At 35.8% G+C, this 24249-nt stretch overlaps 1 pseudogene across 1 annotated transcript; it reads left to right on the top strand.

Moving 5' to 3' along the window:
- The first annotated feature begins 2105 nt into the window (after window positions 1-2105).
- Window positions 2106-23918, top strand: LOC307176381 (solute carrier family 7 member 13-like; annotated as a pseudogene). Its single transcript has 4 exons — window positions 2106-2789; window positions 4548-4679; window positions 19566-19720; window positions 23630-23918. The product of its transcript is annotated as a solute carrier family 7 member 13-like (transcript).
- Window positions 23919-24249: the final 331 nt, after the last annotated feature.

Below are 24249 nucleotides of genomic sequence, written 5' to 3'. Positions count from 1 at the left end.
TAGTCCCACTTGTTTATTTTTGCTTTTGTTGCTTGCCCTTTTGGTTTGAGCTCAAAAAATCATTGGTAAGATCAATTCAAGGAGTTATTTTCTGTTTTCTTTTAGTTTTACAATATCAGGTCTTATGTTTAAGTCTTTGATCCCTTTTCAAGTTAATTTTTGTGAGTGGTGTAAGATAGGGGTCTAATTTTGCATGTGAATATCCTACTTTTCCCAACACCTTTTATTGAAGAGATTGTCCTCTCCCCGTTGAGTATTCTTGTCTTCTTTGTCAAATACTAGCTGGCTGTACATGAATGCATTTATTTCTGAGCTCTCAATTCTGTTCCATTGGTCTATGTGTCAGTTTTTTACACTAGAAAAAGAAGTACAGACTATTCCCAAAGGGTTTTGCTTGTAACTGTAGTAATATGTCTAGAGATCTTCAGAATACTGTTCTCACAGCCAAGATTTGAATTAAAGTCTGTTTATTGAGTTGCAATAACCTGTGCTCACAGGCCATTGTTATTGTGCCACTTGTGAGAGAGAGGAGAGTGAGGTTAATGACACACTCATGGCTGTGAGTCAGACTTGAGTGCTCCATCAGTCCTAATCCAGTCCCTGCACAAGGGGAGGTATCGCTGAGATTGGATAAACACAGGACCCATGAAAAAGTCACCAAGAAAAAATAAGCCAATTCTTATGGTTTATATTGTTGTTTCTTGGCTTCTTGTGGATTATGGATTTATTTATCTGTAAGTAAAATCATAAATATATATAAAAACATATACATAAAATACATTAAAATTAGTTAATTTAAGTGAATAGCTGGGTGAACTTGACAAATTAATTTCTTTAATTTCCTCATCTATTGGTACTGTATCACAGGTGGTTGATTTGATTTAAAGAGTTAATATAAGTGTTAAACACAGTTCCCAGCACATAGTAGGTGTCATGTAAGTATTAGCTATTATTAGTATTACCATGTTGAAGCTCACAACCAGTATATAAAAAGTCTTGGTTTATATACGTCTTCTTCTCTAAACAGGAGTTCCTGGAGGATAAAGATCATTAATTCAACAGATTTACTGAGACATACTGTGTTACCCCAAGCTGGGCCAGACGCCAGGGTAAAATGGTGAACAATATCCAGACCTTGGCTTAGTCATTCCTGCACATGCACTGATTCACACTGTACCAGGCAAAAAGCAGATGCTCAGAAGAGTGTGCCCTAAGTCAATAAGTAACTGAAAATATAGAAAAAAGTAAATAATGCTGAAAAGATGAATCATGCCCCTACTAGATAATTAACCAGGGAAATGTAAAACCCTACATATGTGTACTAAGTGACCTGTTTGTCAAAAACTGAGTCTAATTTGCAACTAACTACAAAATGTTTTTAAAGGACCTTAGAGAAGCTGAAGCACTCTGTATATAATGCAGATAGTGAAAATTAAAATAACCAAATTATGAAACTAACATTTATGGATCTCTAAGGTATGTCAGGTATACTACCAGGAGTTTTGTATTAGTATTTGCTTCATCAATAAATTACCTTATTTAATTCTATTAAAGAAAAAAATAAGGATTATCAGTCCCATTTTTCAAAATAACAAAATCGAAAGTCATTGAGTGACATAGATGTGCTAGTAAGTGGCAGATGTGTGTGTGATTCAAACCAAGATCTGCTAACAAGTGGCAAACATGTGATTCAAACCTTGGATTTTTTGTCATTCTTTAACTTCCTTATGGTACAAACTTTAAAAATTACTTGTTTAAGGATCAAAATTAACGAGGCTACATATCCATAGAAGAAACCTGACTTGGAATTTTTCATCTCATTCCCAATTAGCTGTGTCTAAAATGTTTAATTGTGCATAACTGTTTAAATGCTTAACATGTAAAACATAACTCTACTATTATCTCAGACACTTTAGTTCAATTTACTCACAAGTTAAATTTTTTATTATGTTAAGGGCTGTGACAAAATCTATTTGAGTAAGAGAGGAGAAGGAAAGTAAAGCACTTAACTATAAGAAGATCGGCTGAAGCCTTTCACAAGTATGAACAGAGTAAAAACTGTGAATTTATGTTAGCTTTTAAATTTAAGTTTCAGACTTAAGAAAATGAAGATGGGAGAAAGTACTCAGCTTCAACAGGTAAAAAGGTATTTCCATGGAACGATTTTTTATTCAGTATCATAATGGGTGCAGGAAGATTTGCTGCTCCTAAAGGGGTGTTAACATACTCTTCACTCAATGTGGGGGTCTCCCTAAGTATTTGGGCTGCTTGCACCATAGTGTCTATGATGGCTGCCCTTAGTCACGCAGAGCTGGGGACCATATTCCTTAGAAGTGGAGCACAGTATTATTTCCTCAAGAGATCTCTTGGACCCTTTATTGCTTTCTTCTATCTCTGGATCAATCTATTTAGTACCCCAGCAGGAGCTGCTGCACGTGGCTTTTTACTAGCAGGGTATATAATGCAACCTTTCTACCCTGGATGTTTTGCTCCTGAGATGCCAAAGAAATGTTTACCATTGGCCATTTTATGGTGCTTGGGAATTCTGAATGATCGAGGAGTGAAGGAGGTGACTTGGTTTCAAACTGTCAGTACAGTTGTGAAAATGACAGTACTCTGCTTCGTATCTCTAACTGGAATCGTGTTACTGGTGAGAGGAAGAAAAGAGAACTTAGGCAGGTTTGAGAAAGCTTTCGATGCTGAAGTTTCAGATGCCTCACAGATTGCTGAAGCCTTCTTACAAGGATTATATGCATATTATGGCTGGGGAATCCTTGTTCGAATAGCAGGTAAAGTCATTTTCTTAAATTATAAAAAACACCACCACACTATAAACATACAACAGTTAATCAGCTTAATTCTAAGAAAGGAATACTACATTGTTTTAATATAATGTGTTTCTCTCTTGCTTTTATCAGGTGAGTGGGTGGAAATGCATTAAACTCTCTACAAATGTGTCTTTCCAGCTTTGGAAAGTGAAATATTTTCCAGGTGTTTACAAATGGAAACATAGAAGTGACAGCTTAAGGACTCCAAGACAATTGCATTTTTTTACTGAACAAATATTTTAATAGTTTACACTTTGTAGTTATAACAACACTCATCAGAGAAAAATTTTAAATACAGAAGATATAAATTAAAATAAAGATTACCTGTAACCAATTATCTTGTATGTACACACATGTGGGGGTCACACTGCACATATACCCTTATAACTTTATTTTACCTAAAGCACATAGTGAGAATTCAAAATATTATTAAATATAAATGCTTTTAAATGAATACATAGTATTCTATCATATGTAATTTGACCATTTTTCAAACTTTTTCCCATTGTTGGATCCCAGAGTTGTTTCTAGTTTTCCACTTTAAAATTTTATACTTATTGTTCCAATCAGCATCCTTTTATGTAAATCTTTGTGGGTTTCTCATTGCTTTATTAGAAAAAATCTTGAAGTAAAATTAATAAGTAAAGCATACAAATATTTAGAAATGTCTTGAGAAATATTGCCAAATTGTCTTCCAGAAAGGCTCTACAAATATATCTATTAGTTGAATTAAAATGACTAGACTTGGCTTCATCAAACCTTGTTCATTCTTTAGTCACCTAAAGTTGTGAAAATCAAATTTCAGTGTTATAACTCATTTTTATTCAATTTCTAATGGGTGGGAAGGGTTTTGCAAATGTTCATGACCATTTATGTTTCTTCCTTGTAAGACAGGTAAATGGTTTTCCCAGTTTGTTTGCTTTTTATTTTGTTCATAAGATTTTAAAATTTCAGTTTTAAAGACTAGAATTTATTTATGTTTATTTAGTTATTTATATAATACCTACAAGTATCAAACTATCCATCTTTTAATTTTTCATTGTTTTCATACTTGAAAAGTCTTTCCCCATCTCAAGGTTTAGATAAATATATATCTGTGCTTCTTTCTCTAAATCTTTATGGTCTTATTTTGCATTTTACTTTTTAATACTTATGAATTATTTTGAAGGAGTTGCATACTGTGAGTTAATAATATAATTTTGTATTTTCCAAGTAAACATATATGTCAATTTTGGTGTTGGCAATATACATTCAAGTTTAATTTAAGGTTTAACTAGTCTAGAATCTTAATCCAAGGAGTGAAAAGAGCAGGAGAGTCTACCCTAAAGTCCTAGAATATTGTGACCAGATTAACAGATGAGCTATTCCAGCCCTTCATTAACACGTACTTGTAGTTCTATTGAATACAGTGATGGCCGTAAGGTAAGGGAAGATTTGCTCCAGTCCTCCTGGCCTAGAATCCAGGTTTTCAGAGTTATTTTCTTATCCAAAAAAGCTCATGTTGAGTATATCAGAGATACAACATTAAAACCCAGAATTTAGCAAAATTCTGTTGCTACTAGAATCAATAATTTGCCCAAGCTTGGTAAATAAGCATTCAACAAAAATGAACTCTTGTTGTGTGCAGTCGTTTCTTTTACTTACTATGTGTTATATTGAAGCCACTTTCAAAGATTATATAATTAGCCATTTTTTATGTGTGGCACTTTTTTTTTGCAGGAGAGCTGAAAAGCCCTAGTGAGAATATCCCCAAATGTGTGATTACTGCACTTATCCATGTGGCACTGATCTACTTATTGGTTAACATTTCCCACCTAGCCGTCCTGACTCTGAAGGAAATCATGTCCTCAGGTATGGCTACACAGAACCAGAGGGAAGACACTCTGTTTCATTCTACTGAATAAAGGGAGTTTTTAATGTACAGTGGATTTTTTGCATACTTTAAGAGAATTATGCTAAATTAGTTCATGTCTGGTTATTTATTTATCTATTTATTTAAATGTAAAAGTTCAAAAGGTCAAGCAATCTCTTTTGAGCATATAGTAAAGGGTAAAGTTTAGGAGCAAAAATATGGAAAACACCAAGAATTGTAAAAGGAAAAAAAGCAGAACACAATGGAAAGAATAGAATAGAACAGAATAGAATGGAATAGAATAGAATAGAAAATATGAGAATACTTATCAAAATCCCTTGGAATATACTTAATAAGGTGCATATGGGTGCTCTGGGATAGCATTTGCCTCCAGGAAATATAACTCATACTCTGTCTCTAGGCATATCCCCAAAATCTATACAGACCTTGAGTACTTAACTTTTCTTATTACTGAAGTAGAAATGAATCCTTCCACAATATATATATATCTATATAGAGATATATAATTTCAGTTTACCATAAAAATGATTCAAATTTTCAGAATTTTTAAGAATTACTACTTTATAGTAAAGAAACAAATTTTTTGCTCTAAAAATAGACAAACTGAAAGAGCCTCAATTCTCAATTGAACTTAATATACCTAAACAAATATATTAATAAAGTATATATGTTTAAAACTTTACATTTCCAGTTATCATAAGGCCCTAAAGGTAAAAGAAAATCAATAATAGGCTCTCATTATAAAGAAAAATAATGAAAATAAAAATAAGGCCTATACTACATCCAAGCTTGAGGCTCCTCAGTTATCTCAACTCTAAAATGACACTATTTACAATAGCCAAGACATGGATGCAAACTAAATGTTCATCAACAGATGAATGGATATAGAAGATGTGGTAGATAGATAGATAGATAGATAGATAGATAGATAGATAGATAGATGATAGACAGACACACTGGAATATTATTCAACTATAAAATAGAATGAAATATTGCCTTTTGCAGTAACATGGATGGACCTAGAGATTATCATACTGAGTGAAGTAAGTTAGACAGAGAAAGACAAATATATGATATCAGTTATATGTAGGATCTAAAAATCAATACAAGTGAATTTATTTTACAAAACAGAAACAGACTCACAGATATAAAAAACAAACTATGGTTACCAAAGGGGAAACTGGGGGGAGGAATAAATTAGGAAAATAGTATTAACAGATATACATCACTATATATAAAAGAGATAAACAACAAGGATTTACTGTATAGCACAGAGAACTGTATTCAATATCTTATAATAACCTATAATGGAAAAGAATCTGGAATATATATATATATATATATATATATATATATATATATATATATATATTCCAGATTTTATATATATAACTGAATCATTTTCTGTACACCAAAAAGTAACATGATATTCTAAATCAACTATACTTAATTTTTTTAATATAAAAAATAAAATGAGATGAGTATATTATTTGGTCATATCACTCATTAGTAGTAATAACAAATGTGAAAATATATGTGAAGGTACTCTGGAACACCTATTGCACAATAATATTCTGCTTCAGAAAGATCACAGATTAATTAAAACAGCCATATATTTGAAATAAAAAGACCTAACTGCAAAAATCACCTTTCAGATATTGCAGCTTTTTTCACTTGGTAAGGATTCAATAACTCTTGGTTTCAATTCTCATGTCAGTAAAATAGGGAGAAAAATTGTTGCCCTTTGTATTGCATAGCATAATTAGAGTAAGAAAAATCACTTTATAGAATCTACAAAATCAAGTTATGTGAATTATAGTGGTTAAAACACAAGGAAAAAATACTCTGTGGTGATCCTAAACATCCAAAGGAAAGTAATATTTTTCAGTGAAATTAGCCCTTTGATGTTAGAAAATAAAACCTGTGACTTCTCAAATTTTATAGAGTAGAAAGATAGTAAATAGTTTCATTTTCATTTAAAAATTTTAGACAAGACATGTTTACATTAGTAGACTCAGTTTGAGTCAGAGGGTGAAAACCCACAGAACTATCTTCGAAATGTAGTGAATTCAGTAGGACACATACAGATTAAGCCCATATCTTTGCTAGCCCGAGTTTACGGTCCAGTTTGGGGCTATCATCAAACCAGTCAATTTTCAACAAGTATGCCCTTGAAGTAAGAGTGTCAGAGAGGAGCTAGATAAACTCTTCACACATCCCTAGCTGACTGGGGAACTGCAGGGGAAAACCACGAGTGTCAGGAAGTAAGTAAAAGCCAAAGCAACTTGAAAACTGGGTGAACTTTGAATGTGCTTCCCAACATGGACACAGATTGACTGTGAAAGTATGGAAGCCTTATGGATTTGAGATGTTTGAGCATAAATTCTGCTCAAATCATTAACTGACCACTAAGCTATGCAGCTAACAGTAGCAACCTCTAGGAATCCAAACATGAAAATTAAAATTAAGAATTAAAATATGAGAAGACATAGTAGCTTCACACCATGAAGAAAACAGGATTTATGAGTTTACCAGGCAAGTTACAAAAACAACAACAACTCAGGAAAGTGTATGAAGAAATAATGGTTTGGAAATTCTGAAAACTGATGAAAAACATTAATAAATAGATCCAAGAAACTCAATGACCCCACAATAAATACAAAGAGGATCAAACCTATACCTATAAAAGCCAAATTGTGAAAGCCAAAGCAAAGCAAAAGAGAAAGCAGCAAGAGAAAAACTACTCATTGTATACAAGGAAGTGATAATACAATTAACAATTGACTTATTTTTAAAAATGGAGGCCAAATAGCAGTGGAATGACAGTTAAAGTGCTGAAAGGGAAAAAAAAAAAGCCTGTCAACCAAAAATATGATATCAAGTGATAATATACTTCATAAGTGAAGGCAAAATAAAGACATCACCAGAGAAACAAAAACTGAGAGAATTCATTGCTAGCAGACTTACTGAAGGAAATTCTTCAGGCTGAAGAAAGTAATCTGAATGAAAAGGAAGGAAGAAAGAGAACCAGAAACAGTAAGTATATGGGTAAATATAAAAGACTCTATATGTGTGTATACACATTTTTCTTTGAATTTTAAAAAAATACCTAAGATTATTTTAAGCAATAACTCTGAAACTTAAGTGTAGGGTATATAAAATGTATAGATGTAATATATATGACAATAATAACACAAAGAAAACAGAAGGAAATGAGCTATAGTGGAGTAAAGTTGCCATATTTTACTGAAATTAACTTGAAATTGATTTTGATGAAATTAAAGGTGCATGTTGTAATTACCAGACCAACCACTAAGAAAATAACTCAACAAATCAACAGAGTAATTAAAATGTCACATTAAGAATATCTGTTTAGGGACTTCCCTGGTGGTGCAGTCATTAAGAATCCACCTGTTAATGCAGGGGACATGGGTTTAATCCCTGGTCCGAGAAGATCCCAAATGCCGTGGAACAACTAAGCCCATGCACCACAACTACTGAGCCTGTGCTCTAGAGCCCACAAGCCCCAACTACTGAGCCCGTGTGCCACAACTACTGAAGTCCATGTGCCTAGATTCCGTGCTCCACAACAAGAGAAGCCACAAAAATGAGAAGCCCGTGCACCGCAGTGAAGAGTAACCCCCACTCACTGCAACTAGAGAAAGCCCGTGCACAGCAATGAAGACCCAATGCAGCCAAAACTAAATAAATTAATTAATTTTAAGAAAAGAATATCTGTTTAGGGAATTTCCTGGCTGGAATAGTTAGACTCAGCACATTCACTGCCAGGGACTAAGTTTGATCCCTGGTTGAGGAACTAAGATCCCACAAGCCATACGGTGCAGAAAAAAAAAAAAAGAATACCTGTTTAACACTAAAGGAGGCAGTAAAGGAAGAATAGAAGAACAAAAGGACATAAAAACAAATAGCAAAATGACAGATGTAAATACAACAATATCAATAATATTAAATGAGAATAGGTTAAACACTGCAATATAAAGGCAGAGACTGTCACACTGGTTAAAATCATCAATCAAACTATATGCTGTCTAAATGAGACACACTTTAGATTCAAAATCACAATTAAGTATAAAGTAAAAGAATGGAAAAATTTATACATGTAAACATTAACTGTAAGAAAGCTAGGAATAGTAATATTAATAAGAAACAAAATAACTTTAAGACAAAAATATTGCTAGAGACAAAGAAAGGCATTTCATAATGATAAAAGGGTCAATGTATAAGGAAGATGTAACAATTATAAATGTATACACGCCTAATACCACAGCCCCCAAATACATGAAGCCATACTAATGTAACTGAAAGGAGAAATAGGCAATTCAGCAACTATAGATGCAGATGTCAGTATATCACTCAATAACTAGATAGAAAGTCAATAAGGATATAGAAGATCTGAGCAGCACTATCAATCAAACTGATCTAATTGACATTTATAGATCACTCCACCAAACAGAAGCAGAGTATACATTTATTTCAAGCACTTATGGGACATTGTCTAGGATAGACCTAATTCTAGGATATAAAACAAGTCTCAAAAAATTTGAGAAGATTTCTATCACACAAAATATTTCCTTCAACAGCAGCAGAAACAAAACAGAAACAAACAACAGAATGTAATTTGGGAAATCCCACATATTTGGAAATTAAACAACACACTTCTAAATAACCCATGGGTCAAGTAAGAAATCACAAGACTCTCAACAACTATGAAGATTTAACCCTGATTGAAAGCTTACAAGTTAGTCTGGCACAGTTTCAGGGAGGCTGGAAATGGAGACAAAGACAATTTATTTTTCATAACAATAGCAGTAGCTAGAATGTCATTTTTATGCTGGTTCCCAAACCTCAATTCCCACAAGACAAAGCAAAGAAGGCCAGGTGATACTTCCACATGACAGTAGAAGATCCCCAAACTTAGGGAATCCAAATCTTTTATAATATCTTTTATAAGTCTTTCTTCAGAAGGTAGGTTCCAGGAATGGCTCTAAAAGACAAAAGATCATTATTGTCCTTCCATTCCCATATTTTTCAGAGTCTAAATGTTCCCTCCTGGGCTCCCACAATTGCCACTGTAATAGAACTTAGCAAAGCAGGTACTCAACCAAGCAGTCATTATCCTTGTAATCTATGACCATGTCAATCCAACAAGAGGATTCAGGTGGGATGTAGCTTATACTTTTTCATGCAAAACCAAAATGTCACCGGGCCAGGCTAGCTATGTTCTTGAATATGCCATTTCCATTTGATAAGAGAGATTTTTTGGGCTCTTCATATCTTTTTAATAATTGAATACAATTTGATTCATCCCAAAATGAGAATATTAGCTGGAAAGTCACAAGGCCTCTATGAGTCAGGTGTTCAGTTTTACAATATCCCAGTATCAAGCTAATATTTTTTTCAAAAGGAGTTTACCTGGTAGCTGTGTCAAGGAGGAAACAAGCCAAAAACCTCAAGGGCTACCTCCAACTATAAGGTGCCTCTCTTTGCCAGGAAATGCAATAAAAAAAAAAATCATCAATCACAGAGACTTCTAGGTCAAAGGAGTAATTATGGTTGCGGATCCCGAAAGGTAGAAAGTGTGCCATAGTTTGCTGGGCAGCTTTCAATACCGCCTGTTGATTTGTTCCTCCACTCAAAGGATACTGATCTGTGAATTAGCTAATACAGAAGACCAAGTAGAGTGCCCAAGTGAGACACATATAATCTACAACTCACAAAGTATCCGTAAGGTGCTGGGTTTTCTTTTAGTAGTAGGGGACCAGAGACAATATTTTTCTAGACTACCAGAGAGACTGAGTGTTGTGAATTTACCCACATGTTCCCCAGAAACCTTACTTGGCAAGCAGTACCATAAATATTGTTGGGATTCATCAGCCTGTTGGTAGAAGTGTAACAATACCAACTCAGATCTGTTTAGACTGAGGCTTTTGACTTGCCCACCAACTGGACATGAACAATACAGTATAAACTGTGGATATCGGATGGCAGACAATACAGTATAAACTTTGGATATCTTGCAAAATCCTGAACACCAACTGGTGGCAAATATCAGGGGAGTTTAGGAATCCCTAGGGGAATACTCTGAAAGTATGTTGAGCAAGTGAGATAGAAAAGAAATGTTGGTAATGTTTGAGACAGAATACCAGCTGGCATCAATCTATTCAGTGATTTTTTCCATTACAGTCACCATGTCTGGAATAACCACAAATGGGGCTATAGGGGGAACAATTGAGCATTTGGTAATAATCCACTGTAAAGCTCCAGCTCCCAGTAGCTTTTGTCACTGGGCATAGTTATATTGAGATATTGCGTCTTTTACCACCCCCCCTGCTGCCTTTAAGTTTTCAATCAGGTCTGTGATCTTTCTCCTACTGAGATTCTATGTTGTTTTGTTGAACCACACAAGGAGGAAGAAGGAGAGGGTTTGGAAGGAACACACATGTCAAATACTCTCCACTTGCATCTCTACCTGAACAGGAGAATTGCCTCTGGACTTTTTGATCATTTATAGTACAAGCATCTAAAATATCAATACCAAAAATATATCCAAAAGTGGAAGCCATGATAATACAGTACTTTGAATTTGCCAAAAGTGCTTTATTCACAAAGGAATTTCTGTGGGTAGAGGGCTTCACTTCTGCACTGTGAATTCTATCCAGATCCCCTTAGCTGAATCTAGCCCTCACTCCCCATTCCTGGGTTTGTTGGTACTTGGGAACCCATATCTAAAAGCCTTCATAAAGTTTCCCAGTATATTTGGATGGCTATAGCCTCAGGGCAGGGAGACCTCGGTCACACCCCTAATCATCTTTCTCCTCAAGACACCTGAGGTTAAGGGAGAGAAGAGGAGAGACCATGGAAAAAGAGAGTGGCTTTGTGCCACTAAGATACATTTTTTAATCTCGAATTAACAAAACTGCCTCCAGAAGACAGAGAATATTGGAATAGATTTATATTAAGAAAACAAATTGAATTAATAATTTAAAATCTTCCCACAAATCAAATCCCAGGCCCCAGTAGCTTCTCCGATGAATTGTATCAAACATTTAAGAAAGAAATAATGCCACTCCTAAACAAACTCTTTCAGAAAACAGAAGAGGAAACGCTTCCCAATTTATTTTATGGAACAAGTATTTCTATGATACCAAGCCAGAATAATTCTTTTCACAAAGAAAGAAAATTACATACAAATGTTATATACAACATGTATTGTTCTATGAACTACAATGCAAAAATTCTTAAAAACATTGGTAAGTTGAATCCAGAAACATATAAAAAAGGATTATACACCATGAACAAGTAAGGTTTACCATTGGTTGGTTTAACATCCCCAAATCAATTAATGTTTTACTAATATGGTAACTAACAAAGATCACATTATAATATTGAGATTCATAAAAAGCATTTGACAAAATGGAACACACCATGATTTTTAGAATATTTTGGAAAAAAAGTAGGGATAGAAGGGAACTTCCTCATTTACATAAAAAGCAGTTTCAATGCACTACCACTACTCCTTTGTCTTTGCGACAATTACAATTTAATGTTTGCTAAGTTAATTAATTAAAAATACTATACAGTACCAACATTTTGTCAGTTACATAATTAGTGGTTTTTCTTTTTTTTTTTTATAATCCTCTTTACTGGAGTATAATTGCTTTACAATGGTGTGTTAGTTTCTGCTTTATAACAAAGTGAATCAGTTATACGTATACACATGTCCTCATACCTCTTCCCTCTTGCGTCTCCCTCCCACCCACCCTAACCCACCCCTCTAGGTGGTCACAAAACACCGAGCTGATCTCCCTGTGCTATGCGGCTGCTTCCCACTAGCTATTTTACGTTTGGTAGTGTATATATGTCCATGCCACTCTCTCACTTTATTCCAGCTTACCATTCCCCCTCCCCGTATCCTAGAGTCGATTCTCTAATAGGTCTGTGTCTTTATTCCCATCTTGCCCCTAGGTTTTTCATGACCTTTTTTTTTTTTTTTTACATTCCATATATATGTGTTAGCATACGGTATTTGTTTTTCTCTTTCTGACATACTTCACACTGTATGACAGATGCTAGGTCCATCCACCTCACTAAAAATAACTCAGTTTTGTTTCTTTTCATGACTGAGTAATATTCCATTGTATATATGTGTGACATCTTCTTTATTCATTCATCTGTTCACGGACACTTAGGTTGCTTCCATGTCCTGGCTATTGTAAATAGAGCTGCAATGAGCATTTTGGTAAATGACTCTTTTGACTTATGGTTTTCTCAGTGTATATGCCCAGTAGTGGGATTGCTGGGTCACATGGTAGTTCTATTTTTAGCTTTTTAGGGAACCTCCATACTGTTCTCCATAGTGGCTGTATCAATTTACACTCTCACCAACAGTGCAAGAGGGTTCCCATTTCTCCACACCCTCTTCCGCACTTATTGTTGGTAGATTTTTGATGATGGCCATTCTGACTGATGTGAGATGATATCTCATTGTAGTTTTGATTTGCATTTCTCTAATGATTAATGATGTTGAGCATTCTTTCATGTGTTTGTTAGAAATCTGTATATCTTCTTTGGAGAAATGTCTATTTAGGTCTTCTGCCCATTTTTGAATTGCGTTGTTTGTTTTTTTGATATTGAGCTGCATGAGCTGCTTGTAAATTTTGGAGATTAATCCTTTGTCACTTGCTTCATTTTCAAATATTTTCTCCCATTCTGAGGGTTGTCTTTTCGTCTTGCTTATGGTTTCTTTTGCTGTTCAAAAGATTTTAAGTTTCATTAGGTCCCATTTGTTTGTTTTTCTTTCTATTTCCATTTCTCTAGGTGGTGGGTGAAAAAGGATCTTGCTGTGATTTATGTCATAGAGTGTTCTACCTATGTTTTCCTCTAAGAGTTTGATAGTTTCTGGCCTTACATGTACGTTTTAATCCATTTTAAGATTACTTTTGTGTATGGTGTTTGGGAGTGTTCTAATTTCATTCTTTTACATGTAGCTGTTCAGTTTTCCCAGCACCACATATTGAAGAGGCTGTCTTTTCTCCACTGTATATTCTTGCCTCCTTTATCAAAGATAAGGTGACCATAGGTGTGTGGGTTTACCTCTGGGCTTTCTATCCTGTTCCATTGATCTATATTTCTGTTTTTGTGCCAGTACCACACTGTCTTGGTTACTGTAGCTTTCTAGTATAGTCTGAAGTCAGGGAGCATGATTCCTCTAGCTCCATTTTTCATTCTCAAGATTGCTTTGGCTCTTCGGGGTCTTTTGTGTTTCCATACAAATTGTGAAATTTTTTGCTCTAGTTCTGTGAAAAATGCCAGTGGTAGTTTGATAGGGATTGCATTGAATCTATAGATTGCTTTGGGTAGTAGAGTCATTTTCACAATATTGATTCTTCCAATCCAAGAACATGGTATATCTCTCATCTGTTTGTATCATCTTTAATTTCTTTTATAGGTGTCTTATAGTTTTCTGCATACAGGTCTTTTGTCTACTTAGGTAGGTGTATTCCTAGATATTTTATTCTTTTTGTTGCAATGGTAAATGGGAGCATTTTCTTAATTTCACTTTCAGATTTTTCATCATTAGTGTATAGGAATGCAAGAGATTTCTGTGCACTACCTTTGTATGCTGCTACTTTACCAAATTCATTGATTACCTCTAGTAGTTTTCTAGTAACATCTTTAGGATTCTTTATGTATAGTATCATGTCATCTGCAAACAGTGACAGCTTTACTTCTTTTCTGATTTGGATTCTTTTCATTTCTTTTTCTTATCTGATTGCTGTGGCTAAAAATTCCCAAACTATGTTGAATAATAGTGGTGAGAGTGGGCACCCTTGTCTTGTTCCTGATCTTAGTGGAAATGGTTTCTCTTTGTCACCATTCAGGATGATGTTGACTGTGGGTTTGTCATATATGACCTTTATTATGTTGAGGTAAGTTGACTTTATGCCTACTTTATTAATTTTTTTTTTTTATAAACGGGTGTTGAAATTTTGTCGAAAGCTTTCTCTGCATCTATTGAGATGATCTTATGGATTTTCTCCTTCAATTTGTTAATATGGTGTGTCACATTGATTGATTTGCTTATACTGAAGAATCCTTGCATTCCTGGGATAAATCCCACTTGATCATGGTGTATGATCCTTTTAATGTGCTGTTGGATTCCCTTTGTTAGTATTTTGTTGAGGATTTTTACATCTATGTTCATCAGTGATACTGGCCTGTAGTTTTCTTTCTTTGTGACATCTTTGTTTGGTTTTGGTATCAGGGTGATAGTGGTCTCGTAGAATGAGTTTGGAAGTGTTCTTCCCTCTGCTATATTTTGGAAGAGTTTGAGAAGGATAGGCGTTAGCTCTTCTCTAAATGTTTCATAGAATTTGGCTGTGAAGACCTCTGGGCCTGGGCTTTTGCTTGTTGGAAGATTTTTAATCAGTTTCAATATCTGTGCTTGTGATTGGTCTGTTCATATTTTCTATTTCTTCCTGGTTCAGTCTCGGAAGGTTGTGCATTTCTAAGAATTTGTCCATTTCTTCCAGGTTGTCCATTTTATTGGCATATAGTTGCTTGTAGTAATCTCTCATGATCCTTTGTATTTTTGCAGTGTCAGTTGTTACTTTTACATTTCTAATTCTATTGATTTAGAGTCCTCTCCCTTGTCTTCTTGATGAATTTGGCTAATGGTTTATCCGTTTCATTTATCTTCTCAAAGAACCATCTTTTAGTTTTATTCATCTTTCCTATTGTTTCTTTCATTTCTTTTTCTTTTATTTCTGATCTGATTTTTATGATTTCTTTCCTTCTGCTAACTTTGGGGGTGTTTTGGTCTTCTTTCTCTAATTGCTGTAGGTGTAAGGTAAGGTTATTTTTTGAGATATTTCTTGTTTCTTAAGGTAGGATTATATTGTTATAAACTTCCTGCTTAGAACTGCTTTTGTTGCATCCCATAGGTTTTGGTTCATCGTGTTTTCATTGTCATTTGTTTCTAGGTATTTTTTTAATTTCATCTTTGATTTATTCAGTGATCTCTTGGTTACTAAGTGGTGTATTATTTAGCCTCCATATGTTGTTATATTTTACAGGTTTTTTCCTGTAATTGATACCTAGTCTCATAGCATTGTGGTTGGAAAAGATACTTGATATGATTTCAATTATCTTAAATTTACCAAGGCTTGATTTGTGACACAAGATATGATCTATCCTGGAGTATGTTCCATGAGCAGTTAGGAAGAATGTGTATTCTGTTGTTTTTAGATTGAATGTCCTATAAATATCAGTTAAGTCCATCTTGTTTAATGTATCATTTACAGTTTGTGTTTCCTTATTTATTTTCATTTTGCATGATCTGTCCATTGGTGAAAGTGAGGTGTTAAAGTCCCCGACTATGATTGTGTTACTGTTGATTTTCCCTTTTATGTCTGTTAGTATTTACCTTATGTTTTGGGGTGCTCATATGTTGGGTGCATAAATATTTACAATTGTTATACCTTCTTCTTGGATTGGTCCCTTGATCGTTATGTAGTGTCCTTTTTTGTCTCTTGTAATAGTGTTTCTTTTAAAGTCTATTTGTCTGATATGAGAATTACTACTCCAGCTTTCTTTTGCTTTCCATTTGCATGGAATATCTTTTTCCATCCCCTCACTTTCAGTCTGTATGTGTCCCTATGTCTGAAGTGGGTCTTTTGTGGACAGCATATATACGGGTCTTGTTTTGGTATCCATTCAACCAGTCTATGTCTTTTGGTAGGAGAATTTAATCCATTTACATTTAAAGTAATTATCAATATGTATGTTCCTATTACCATTTTCTTAATTGTTTTGGGTTTGTTATTGTAGGTCTTTTCCTTTTCTTGTGTTTCCAGCCTAGAGAAGTTCCTTTAGCATTTGCTATAAAGCTGGTTTTGTGGTGCTGAATTCTCTTAGCCTTTGCTTGTGTGTAAAGCTTTTTATTTCTCCATCAAATGTAAATGAAGCCCTTGCTGGGTAGAGTAATGTTGGTTTTAGGTTTTTCCCTTTTATCACTTTAAATATATCTGGCCTCTCCCTTCTGGCCTGCAGAGTTTTTGCTGTAAGATCAGCTGATAACCTTAGGCTAATTTCCTTGTATGTTATTTGTTGCTTTTCCTTTGCTGCTTTTAATATATTTTCTTTGTATTTAATATTTGTTAGTTTGATTAATGTGTCTTGGTTTCCTTGTTTCTTCTAGGATTTATCCTGTATGGGAGTCTCTGCTCTTCCTTTGCTTGGGCAACTATTTCCTTTCCCATGATAGTGATGTTTTTGACTATAATCTCTTCAAATATTTTCTCAGACCCTTTCTCTTTCTCCTCTTTTCTGGGGCACCAATATTTCAAATGTTGGTGCGTTTAATGTTGTCACAGAGGACTCTGAGACTGTCATCAATTCTTTTCATTCTTTTTTCTTTATTCTGCTCTGCAGTAGTTATTTCCACTATTTTATCTTCCAGGTCACTTATCCGTTCTTCTGCCTTAGTTATTCTGCTATTGATCCCTTCTAGAGAACTTTTAATTTCATTTATTGTGTTGTTCTTCACTATTTGTTTGCTCTTTAGTTCTTCTAGGTCCTTGTTAAATGTTTCTTGTATTTTCTCCATTCTATTTCTAAGATTTTGGATCTTTACTATCATTATTCTGAATTCTTTTTCAGGTAAACTTCCTATTTCCTCTTCATTTGTTAGGTCTGGTGGGTTTTTGCCTTGTTCCTTCATCTGGTGTGTGTTTCTCTGTCTTCTCATTTTGCTTAACTTCCTGTGTTTGGGGTCTCCTTTTTGCAGGCTGCAGGTTCGTTGTTCCTGTTGTTTTTGGTGTCTGTCCCCAGTGACTAAGGTTGGTTCAGTGGGTTGTGTAGGTTTCCTGGTTGAGTGGACTAGTGCCTGTGTTCTGGTGGATGAGGCTGGATCTTGTCTTCTGGTGGGCAGGGCCACATCCAGTGGTGTGTTTTGGGGTGTCTGTGGCCTTATTATGATTTTAAGCAGGCTCTCTGCTAATGGATGGGGTTGTGTTCCTGTCTTGCTATTTCTTTGGCACAAGTTGTCCAGCACTGTAGCTTGCTGTTCGTTGAGTGGAACTGGGTCTTGGCATTGAGATGGAGATGTCTGGGAGGTTTTCACCATTTGATATTACATGCAGCTGGGGGGTCTCTTGTGGACCAGTGTCCTGAAGTTGGCTCTCCCACCTCAGAGGCACAGCCCTGATGCCTGGCTGGAGCACCAAGGGCCTGTTGTCCTCGTGGCTCAGAATAAAAGGGAGAAAATACGGAAAGAAAGAAGAAGATAAAATAAAATTTAAATAAAGTAAAATAAAATAAAATAATTAAAATAAAAAATAATTATTAAAAAAAAGAAAGAAGAGAGCAACCAAAGTAAAATACAAATACACCAATGATAACGAGTGCTAAAAACTATACTAAAAATTAAAAAATTAAAAAAAAAAAATGGACAGCCGGAACCTTAGGACAAATAGTAAAAGCAAAGCTATACAGACAAAATCACACACAGAAGCATACACACTCAGAAAAAGAGAAAAAGGGAAATATATATATATATATATATATATATATATATATATATATATATATATATATATATATATATATATATATATATATCTTTGTTCCTCAAGTCCACCTCCTCAATTTGGGATGATTCATTGTCTATCCAGGTATTCCACAGATGCAGGGTACATCAAGTTGAGTGTGGAGATTTAATCCGCTGCTCCTGAGGCTGTTGGGAGAAATTTCCCTTTCTCTTCTTTGTTCGCATAGCTCCCGGGGTTCAGCTTTGGATTTGGACCCTCCTCTGCATGTAGGTCTTCTGAGGGCATCTGTTCCTCTCTCATACAGGACAGGGTTAAAGGAGCAGCTGATTAGAGGGCTCTGCCTCACTCAGGCATAGGGGAGGGAGGGGTACAGAGTTCGGGGCGAGCCTGCAGTGGCAGAGGCTGGCGTGACGTTGCACTAGCCTGAGGTGCACCTTGCGTTCTCCCGGGGAAGTTGTCCCTGGATCCCGGGACCCTGGCAGTGGCGGGCTGCACAGGCTTCTGGAGGGGAGGTGTGGAGAGTGACCTGTGCTTGCCCACAGGATTCTTGGTGGCGGCAGCAGCAGCCTTAGCATCTCATGCCCGTCTCTGGGGTCCGCGCTGTTAGCCGCGGCTTACGCCAGCCTCTGGAGCTCCTTTAAGCAGTGCTCTTAATCCCCTCTCCTCGCGCACCAGGAAACAAAGAGGCAAGGAAAAGTCTCTTGCCTCTTCGGCAGCTCCGGACTTTTTCTGGACTCCCTCCCAGCTAGCTGTGGTGCACTAACCCCTTTAGGCTGTGTTCACGCAGCCAACCCCAGTCCTCACCAGGGGATCCGACCTCTGAAGCCCTAGTCATGGCTCCCAGCCCTGCCCGCCCCAGCGGGTGAGCAGACAAGCCTCTTGGACTGGTGAGTGCCGATCGGCACCAATCCTCTGCGCGGAAATCTCTCCGCTTTGCTCTCCGCACCCTTGTTGCTGTGCTCTCCTCCACGGCCACAAAGCTTCCCCCTCCGCTACCCACAGTCTCTACCCGCGAAGGGGCTTCCTAGTGTGTGGAAACCCTTCCTCATTCACGACTCCCTCCCACTGGTGCAGGTCCCGTCCCTATTCTTTTGTCTCTTTTTTTCTTTTTCTTTTGCCCTACCCAGGTACGTGGGGAGTTTCTTGCCTTTTGGGAAGTCTGAGGTCTTCTGCCAGGGTTCAGTAGGTGCTCTGTAGGAGTTGTTCCACATGTAGATGTATTTCTGATGTAGTTCTGAAGTATTTGTGGGGTGGAAGGTGATCTCCACGTCTTACTCTTCCCCCATCTTGAAGCTCAGATGCTCATCTTTGTCTCCATTTTAATTATTCCCTCAGACTTAATCCCCATAAACTATGTGGGATTCACAGATTGGATTCAGCTTGGGCTAATGATGATAGGTTTGTGTAAACTGAGATTCCAGGAGTCCCACCTATCCAGACCTTATAAGGTAAATCAAACCTGAAAAAAATTCCCTTCACCTTTCTAAAGAGCATTTTGCACTTTTACTTTTTTCTTACATCTGCATGTAAAGTCTTTCGAGCCCATTTTAGGAACATTTGATCTAAAGAATAGATTTTATATTTACTGGTTCATAAGCTTCTTAAACCATTTTCAATTTGAAATCTCAAGAGAGAAAACATAGGACTGGCCCTTGTTAGTAAAGGCAGAGGATCCTTAGGCTTTTTTATATTATAATGCAACTAGTGAAATTTGAGTCCACAGGGACCATATGTGGGGTGTATGATGTTTGTACTAGATCTCAGGGGAAGAGATGGACCAATGTCCAGGGCCAATGATTATTTGAGTGTCCTCTTATTGGTACCAACTTAGATAACCTTGTAGGCTTGCCTAGGACTTTTCAGGCTTCTGAACTCAAATGTCTATAAGTGTATAAGTCTCCAGCTTTAATGGCCAATATAGAAGAGCTATACTCTAGATATTTGTGAAGGAGTATAATTGCAAACTCATTCATCTTTCAAAAGCTTACCTCAGAGACAGAATATGTATGAAGGACTGACTGAGGGATAAGTATTCTGTCAATTCCTCAAACCACCAAAACCTCTCTCTATATATTAACTATATCTGAAATGCTTCATAGCATTTGGAAGAATTTTTCCATAGCCTCTGGAAGAATTTTTTTCTTCTAATTGTTTACTACAGCCCATCCATCTATATTGTAGATTTAACCAATGTTGTGTTTAACCAAACAACCTCTGGCAACTCATTCCTATACTTACTGAAAGGAGATTAAGTGATATATTTTTACATTATGCAACTGTCTCTCTAAATGTAGACCCATTGAAGAAAATTCTTCCTAATATTTGTATCAGAAATACTTGTGTTTCTAGGCAGATTATTAGTTTTCTTTACAGACACTGACACTGACAATCAGCCTCTATATACCGGCACCAAATTGAATCTCGGAGACAGAGTTTGGGTGAAGTAGAAAAGAACAGCTTTATTGCTTTGCCAGGCAAAGGGGACCACAGCAGGCTAATGCCCTCATAGCTGTGTGTGCCAACCTGGGGGGTTTGTGAGAAGTCTTATAGTCAAGGGGTGGTGTTGCTGATAAGGATCAGGGTACCTGCAGGGCATGAATTCCTTCAATCCAGAGATCCTCTGGCATCAGGTGGTCTAGTGATTCTCAAGGTTATGGAATTGTGACCTTCTCTCTGGAATGAAGAATACTTCATCACATAGTTAACATCTTCCATTTGGTGGGGGTTTTAGTTCTGCAGAAGAGCTCAAAGGTATTGTTATGTATATCCCTTGAGGAGGAACCAGGACCCTGGCCTAAGCTTGCACTATTGTTTCTTTTTTTATTACTATTTTTTACTGAAGCATAGTTGAATTGTAATGTTGTGTTAATTACTGCTGTACAGTAAAGTGACTCAGTTATACATTTATATACATTCTTTTTCATATTCTTTTCCATTATGGTTTATCATAAGATATTGAATATAGTTCCCTGTGCTATAAGGTAGGACCTTGCTCTTTATCCATTCTCTATATACCAGTTTGTATCTGCTAATCCCAAACTCCCACTACTACCCTCTCCCACTCCCTCCCCCTTGGCAACCACCAGTCTGTTCTCTATGTCCCTGATTTTGTTTCTGTTTCATAAATATGTTCATTTGTCTCATATTTTAGATTCCATATATAAGCGATATCACAATATTTGTCTTTCTCTTTCTGACTTACTTAGTATGATAATCTCCAGTTTCATCTATATTGCTGCAAATGTGGTATTATTTCATTCTTTTTATGGCTGAGTAGTATTCCATTGTATATATGTACCACATCTTTAACCATTCATCTGTTGATGGACATTTAGGTTGCTTCCACGTCTTGGCTATTGTGAATATGAATAGTGCTGCTATGAACATAGGGGTGCATTTGTCTTTTTGAATTATAGTTTTGTCTGGATATATGCCCAGGAGTGGGATTGCTGGATCATATGGTAACTCTATTTTTAGTCTCGTGAGGAACCTCTACAGTATTTTCCACAGTGACCACACCAACTTACATTCCCACCAACAGTGTAGGAGGGTTCCTTTTCTTCACACCCCCTCCAGCATTTGTTATTTGTAGACTTTTTAATGATATGGCCATTCTGACTGGCATGAGGTGGTACCTCATTGTAATTTTGATTTGCATTTCTCTAATGATTAGTGATGTTGAGCATCTTTTCCATGTGCCTATTGGCCATCTGTATTTCTTCTGTGGAGAAATGTCTCTTTGGGTCTTCTTGCACTATTGTTTCTTGACTGCTCCTCCCTTGTCTCTGCATCCCCTCCGTTTCCTGATTAGCAACTGTTTAAACCTGCCCTTTGGAACTCAGGGAAGGTCATGGGGGTTAAATTAAGCCTATTTCCTACAAACAGGAACCAGGAGACAGAGAAAGGCTTTTGTGCCCAGGAGTCCCACAGGGTCCTGCTTGGTTTCAATACTTAAGCTTTGTAAGATCATGCTTCCCTTTTCATGCAGGCTGCTAGAAAACTTAAAGCTGAGTTAGTGGTTTGTCACTAACTTGTAAAATGGCTTATGGCATGCATATCTTGCCATATATCTTTTATTATTTCTAGGCTTATAAGTTATTTTTAATGAGGTAGGTTCCAAACAATCCTTGTTTTATCAATAAGCTGTATTCTAAAAGCAATCAAGGGGCCCCTTTTATTATGTATTAAGTTGGCCAAAAAGTTCATTTGGATTTTTCCATAACATTTTATGGAAAAACCTGAACGAATTTTTTGGCCAACCCAATACCTTGTATAAGATAAAAGGAGGTAGCAGAATACCCACAGGAATATCTCAGCAGAACACTAAGGTACAGGGTTGGACTAGAAATTTTAAAAAGACAATCAAGACAGTTTATAGCTAAGATTTTCAAACTAAACTGTGAAAAAGAATAACTCTGGGATTTCTTGTATAAATTCAGATTCCTAGACATCACCCCTGGGGATTCTAATGCTTAGGGTGAGGAACAGAAATCTATATTTCAAAACTGAAGAAATGAAAGATAATGATAATCTTGCATCTGAGTCATTTAATGACTCAATAAATATGTACTAAGCAACTACAATGTGGAAGACACTACTCTAAACACTTTAAAGCTATGTAGATAAATCGGCCATTAATTATGCCATCAATAGATTCATAGTTTAATAGGAAAGAGAAGAGAGTTACACAAAATATAGTAACAGACAGTAATCAACAACATTTAATTAAGCATTTTATTGTTTGCAGGTACTATTCTTTAATTACATATAATAGTGTGTGTTTGTATATTCTTTAATTGTCCAAATTAAGATATACAAATTTGAAAGGTGTGCATTGTTAAGACCCATTTTAAGGGAAAAGTGAGGATCAGAGAAAGTGAATCCGAACCCTGTGGTCATTTTACAATAAAAATGTACCCCAAATGAATTATATATATGTTATATATTAGGTTATATATTAGGTTGAGGTGCAGAAAATATTAATTTTGATATTGCCTGAAAATAGAAAATTTTTATGGTGAAAAAATGCTTTATGGTAATAGTCTGGAATGTTTCATGATGTCTTCATTCAAGAGATCTGAATGGGCAAGTGGCACGGACTTATGAAAAAAATCAAAGGGTCAGCAAATTGGTGAAATTATTAAGTAAAAGCCTTCAGTTCTGCTATTTCACACCCCAAGGAGGTTCTCAGCAGATTATTTTCTCTTATATAAAAAGGAGGAAGACCTGGTAATATTTTTGTATTAATAAAACCAACTTCCTCAGTAGCAAACAAATGTCTGTGGATAAAATGTTTTATGTTATTATTTGTAATAACCTCCAAGGCCACTCTAATACAAATTTATGTTTGTTCTCAGGTACGTTTGCCATTTGTATTGGAACCATGGCCATGTCTTTGTTCTTGGTTTTGACACCCATTATCAAGTCTCCTAAGATGCACCATATCTATGTTCTTTTTATCCTCAGCGAACTTTTGTTTTATTTGCCTTTTGTTCATTTTAATTTGGGTCTACGTGTTTCAACAAGGTAACTTGCTTTTTACAGTTACTATTAAACGTTTCGCCTGCTGATGACGTTGATGAATATATTTCAACAGAAGGAAATCTACAGAAAAATCCACCTACAACTGCAACCAAAAAAGAATAAATTATGCATATTTGACAAATGATTGGTTTATTTAAAGCATCTTTCTTCTTTTTATGTATGAATTCCATACAGTTTATTTTTCTGGCCTTCACACAAAATCTTTTAATTATGTGTTATCATCAAGATTTTGATTAAAATTGTATTCTATGACAGTCATGATCTAAAGGATTACAAAGATAAAGTAAAATTATATTTGATCATACAAAATGAAATCAATGTGAAAAACAGGAAAATTTGCTTCCCAACAAATCCTTCCCTAAAATGGACCTCTAGAGTGAAAGTGCCTAAGGACCGTGAACATCATGACATACACAGGCTGGATACTATACTG

The sequence above is a fragment of the Stenella coeruleoalba genome, assembly GCF_951394435.1.
Source record: "Stenella coeruleoalba genome assembly, chromosome: 17".
Lineage (NCBI taxonomy): Eukaryota > Metazoa > Chordata > Mammalia > Artiodactyla > Delphinidae > Stenella > Stenella coeruleoalba.
This window is presented reverse-complemented; position numbering and strand designations above follow the sequence as displayed.